This window comes from Elephantulus edwardii, unplaced genomic scaffold, assembly GCF_000299155.1.
Source record: "Elephantulus edwardii isolate Elephantulus edwardi_28Jun2011 unplaced genomic scaffold, EleEdw1.0 scaffold00035, whole genome shotgun sequence".
Lineage (NCBI taxonomy): Eukaryota > Metazoa > Chordata > Mammalia > Macroscelidea > Macroscelididae > Elephantulus > Elephantulus edwardii.
In genome coordinates this window covers 21,291,676-21,297,370 of record NW_006399785.1, presented here as the reverse complement: position 1 = coordinate 21,297,370, position 5,695 = coordinate 21,291,676, and positions in this window count along the sequence as shown.

The window sequence follows — 5,695 nt, the reverse complement described above, 5'->3', positions numbered from 1 at the left end:
TCATATAAACATACCCAAAGTATGTGAGAGGAAGCTCCACTATCCTTACTTCGAAAGAGCATTCTTGTTGCCCTTTTACCAAGATGTATCTGTTTCACAGGTTTGTGTGTGTGTGTGTGTGTGTGTGTGTGTGTGTGTGTGTGTGTGTGTGTGTTTCTTTTTTTTATTCCATAGGATATTAAGTACTCTAACACCACAACTCAAAGACATCAATAATTTTTCTTCAATGTTTATTCACTGTTCAGCTCTCAAGTGATTTGGAAGACCACAGCCTTAATGAGGCACATCTTGGTCTGTCTGATTTAAAGAATCAGAAAATAAAGAAGAGCTTTAATGGTACAGATTGACACAGTGGCTGCAGTGGGTGCCAACATATCTTAACAAATGTAAGGTTGGCACAGCACCAATGTTATCTTGTTCTGGGGCCAGTCAATTCCTTTTGGTACCGTGACTCTGTATACTTCTTCTGTCTTCTTTTACTGCTTCCTGGATCATTTCATATTCTGCCCAAAGCACTCTTAAGTATTGCAACTTGAGACTTGACTTTGTTCTTTAGTTCCTTCAGTTTAAGAAATGCTTTTGATTTTTCTGACTCCAGCTCTTTTTACATTTCATTATATTACTTCACATTGTCTTCCCTAGCTGTCCTTTGAAATCTTCGAATGAGCTCCTTAATTTCCTATTTTTTCCCCCCTTTGCTTTGGCTTCTTGCCACTATAGTGCAATATTCAGAGTATCTTCTGACATCTGTTTTGGACTTTTCTTCTTCCTTCTGTCTTTTTATTTGTATTCTTCCTGATGATATTCTTGATATCTTCCCACAGCTCATCTGGTCTTCACTCATTAGTGGTCAAGATCTCAAACCTATTTCTGCAATGGTTTTGAAATTTGGGTGGGATAGATTAAAGGTTAAATTTTGGTCCCTCTGAGTTTGATTTAATTTTCCTTAGCTTCAGTTGATCTTGCATATCACTGTACCAAAAGGAATTGACTGGCACAGAAGAATTTCATGAAACAATGTATGAGCAAGAGGCTGTGGTGATGAAGGAAGAAATCCCAGCAGCTCTGAAAGAATTGGCAAAAACAAGGCTCCAGGAATTGACAGCATACCACTTGACATATTTTAACAAACAGATGCTTCCCTGGGTGTGCTTACTAAGTTGTGCCAAGAAATCTGGAGGATAATGATCTGGTCAACTAACTGGAAGAGATCCATATTTGTTCCCATTAGGATTTTGCCAAGACATCATTGCCTGTTTGAGGTTGGTGGCCTGGGGTGGACAACCCTTCACACCTGCGTGGGAGGACAGAATCTTAGACCTAAGTCGTTGTGGCAGGAAGTGATGCTAGTAACAGGGATCCTCAGGGTAATTTTATATCTCAGATCAGTGGTGTAATTCTCACCTCCTCCACGGGAGACCTACATTTGATATCCAAACAATGCACCTCCTGTCCAGTCACCCACCACCTGCCAGTGGAGCTGTGTGTTGCTGTGTTGTTGAATAGACTTCAGTGGATCTTCTAGAGTAAAACTAAAGCTAGGAAGGAATACATGACAATCTGATTTGTTTTTAAATTTTTTTTTTGTATTGGTCTGCTCACAAAGTTTGTACACATTGTGTTACACACTAGTCTTCATTCATACTGTGTTTTATAAGAACAGTCACCAGTGAACTATGCCTACCATTATCTTGTCTTTTCAGATCTCTACCAGATCTTTTCCATTTCCTTCACCCCCTGCCTCCACCCATTAAGTTGTTCAACCCTGTAATTTTGCCCCTAACTAATCTCATCTCTCTTCTCATGCATCTTCCTGTCTTGGATTCCTATACATGTTTTACTAGTTATCTTTCTCTTTTTACAAAATAGTCTTATGCAGTATTTGTACATATGAAACTGCCTTAGTTCACTCAGCATAATGCTCTCCAGTCTCTCCAAAGTTATGAAGTAGTTTCAAAATTGTTACTCCTGAGTGCTGCATAGTATGCCATTGTGTGAATGTACCACAATTTCACAACCCATTAGTTGTAGTTGAACATTTAGGCTGTTATGAATACTGGTATTCAAATCTCCATTTGTGTCCCAGTTTTAATTTCCATGTGATATATTCCTAGTAGTTGGATAGCTGAGTCATAGGGAGTTTCTATGTTCAGCGTTTTGAGGAAACCTCAAATTGTCTTCCAGAGTAGTTGTGCCATGTTACAATCCCAACAACAGTGTGTGTGAGTTCCCACCTCTTCACATCCTCTCCAACATTTACTGCTTACTGTCCTGTTAAACTTTGTCACTGCTACTGGGGTGAGATGGTCTCTTCTTTTGGTTTTGATTTACACCCCTCTTATTGCCGGTGATACGCATTTCTTCATGTTTCTGTTGGCCATCCGAATCTCTTTCTCTGTAAAATGTCTTTCCATCCATGTCTTTTCTCCATTTTGTAACTAGGTTATTATTTTTTTCCATGTGGAGGCCCTGTGGTATTCTGTAAACTCTTGTTATGAGATCCTTATCTGAGATGGTATTGCCAAATGTTTTTCCCCAGTCAGTAGGTTTTCTTTTCCTGTAGGGAAAGTTCATGATGCACACAGGGATTTAATTTTTAGAAGGTCGCATCAATTTTATCCTGGCCTGTGTGCATGTTTCTGGCTGTATTTGTCAGCCTTTTTATACCACGGGTTAGGCCTTCTAAGCTTCTAGCGCATAGTGACCACTCAGTGCTTGTTAGCCTGTGTCCTTTACTGAGAACTTTCTGTGCTCACGGCATGCTGTGCAACCTATTCGTTTGCTCTACAAATGCAGGCTCTGTCGGAAGTGTGTATGGCAGGATCTCGGCTACTTTTGAGAATTCCAGAACATTTGATTGTGCTAATGTGAAACCTATACTTGGACCAGGAAGCAGTTGGCAGAACAGAGCAAGGAGACACTGAATGGCTCAAAATTGGGAAGGGTATCCATCAGGGATGTATCCTGTCTCCATATCTTTTCAATCTGTATGCAGAACAGACCATCCAGATGCTGGCCTGTATGAGAAGGAATGTGGCATCAGGATTGGTGGAAGAGTCATCAACAACCTGTGTTATGCAGATGACACAATGCTGCTTGCTGAAACTGAGGAGGACCTGAAAAGCTTGCTACAGAAGGTCAAAGACTGCAGCCTTCGATATGGATTGAAGCTCAACATCAAGAAAATAAAACTTTTCACCACTGGGCCAATTGGTAGCATCAATATAGATGGTGAAGCCATTGAGATAGTTAACATTTCTAGTTTGCTTGGCTCCACAGTCAACACTCATGCTAACAGCAGCCAGGAAATCAAGAGACGAATTGCATTGGGAACGTCAGCTGTGTGGGACCTCTCAAGAGTACTGAAGAGCAACGATGTTATGCTTGAGACTATGGTGTGCCTGATCCAGGCTATAGTCTTTGCAATTGTGTGCTATGCATTGGAGAGCTGGACACTGACTAGGAATGATGGAGAATTGATGCCTTTGAGCTGTGGTGAGACAGAAGAGTTTGAATAAACCATGGACTACTAGGAGAACAAACAGATTTGTCCTAGAGAGGGTGAAGCCAGGCTGCTCCTTGGAGTCAAGGATTCTAAAGCTTTGTCTGATATACTTTGGGCATGTTGCAAGGAGGGACTGATCCTTGGAAAGAGACATCATGTTTTGGAGAGTGGAGGGACAATGCAGGAAAGGAAGACCCTCGATGAGATGGATTGATCAGTGATTGGAGTAATGGGAATAGGTGTGTCAGAGACAATGAGACTGGCATAGGATAGAGCAGGGTTTAGGGCTCTTGTACATAGACAGGGTCGCTTTGAGTCGCAAGTGACTCCACGGCACATTAGAACAGATTTAGGTTTATGAAAATAACTTCGGAGCATAGAGAATTCCTACATCTTCTTCTTCTCCCTCCCATGTTGCTCCTACAGTATTAATATCTTATGCTGGTACTGGTACATTTGCTGCAACTGATGAAACCTTCCTGATGACGCCATTACTGAGATTCCTAGTTTGTAAGAGGTATGGGTTATTTTACAAACACTGTTCTTAAAATAAAAGAGACAGAGAAGTGGACAGGGACTAATCTTAAGACCTACAGCTAATAGAGCAGCTAAGACTGAAATCTGACCCAGAGAAACGTACCTACACTGCAACGTTGCTCATCAATAGAATCTTCCTTATCTTCATCACCATCAAATGCTGATAATTAGAATTTAGATGGGCAATGAACGCATCTGTTTAATAGTTATCGAAGTCGGCAGACTGTATATGTAGGTTTCAGACATTCTGATTTGATTTATACATTGCAAGGACTAATTTATATTCATATAGTACTTTCATTATAAAATATGCAGTGGAACAGAGATTTGTATGTATATGGGAATTTTTTTTTTAATTTGAGTTTATAAATGGCTTGGAACAGGTTGCAGAAACATCGTCTGTTGCTCTTTTTAATATATCTTGAGCGTGCTATGACACATACTGAAATAATTTGCTTTGAGGGGGAAAAAAACACCTCACAAAAAATATTGCTCTTTTTTTTTCTTTCTCTCTTCCCAACCCGCCCCCCCCCCGAGAATGTAACTGTAAATATTACTTTGATGTATGTAATTGCTGCAGCCATCTCCATTTGAAGCAAGGCTTCTAACCCTTCCATCTCTCATCTCTTGCTATTGTCAAGAAAGAAGAAACATCGACTTAAAATGCATTATTCAAATGCATTTAATGTAAACATTGAAGAAGTCTGAGAACAACCACAAATTTCCCTTTGCTTAATGTGGCCTGGAAAACATTTCAAAATTTCTGTCTTACAGGCATTCATTTACTCTGCTTAGGGGAAATATTTAATCAAGAAAACTCTAGGATTCTAGACAGGCTTATAGCATCTGCCACATTGTGGGGACTGAACAAAAGTTTGGTATCTTGACTTGAGATAATGTAATTGTTGATGCAGAAGCCAGTGTTACATACAGAGACTCTCTGTGACCCCCGAGAGCCAAGGCCACTCTGGAAGGGGCTGGTGAGTGTGCCCTCTATGGGCGTGTAAGAGCTCGTTAGTTCTGGTTATTACAGGTTGTCCAATGTTAGACATTCAAGTGTTCTCCCCTAAAATGTCTGCAGTCTTTGTACTTGTAAATGTGATCCTCTTTGGAAACAGGGGTTTGCATGTGCTGTGCTAATGTTGGCAGGAACTCTGGTGGTGCAGCATGTTTTGAGTTTCACCATGAACTGAAAGGTCACCAGCTTGTTGGAATCCACCAGGAGGAGCTGCGACGGGGCAGTTTCCTCCTATAAAAATTCACAGCCTTGGAAACCAGCTACCGTGGGCTGCAGTCCACTCAGGGCTGTGGGTTTCCTTTCTTTATGTTAATGAGGTCACTCCAGTGTATGGTGGTTCCCCAAACGAATCACTTCTCAAAGAGGTCTTATGAAACGATTGGGGTAAACATGGCCACTCACAAGATGGGACGGAGGGAGACAACTGCCAATGCGGGGATTATCTGCTTGTATAGGAATCCTAAGGATTGCCAAAAGCCACCAGAAACAGGCTAAAGGAGTGGACATAATTGAGACTTTGGTTTATATTTCCAACCTCCACACTGTCAGAAATAAATTGCAACCCTTTAAAGCCCCCACTTCTAAGGGGGTTCTGGGGGCGTCTGTAGGGAGCTCTACTACTAACCCATGGGGCG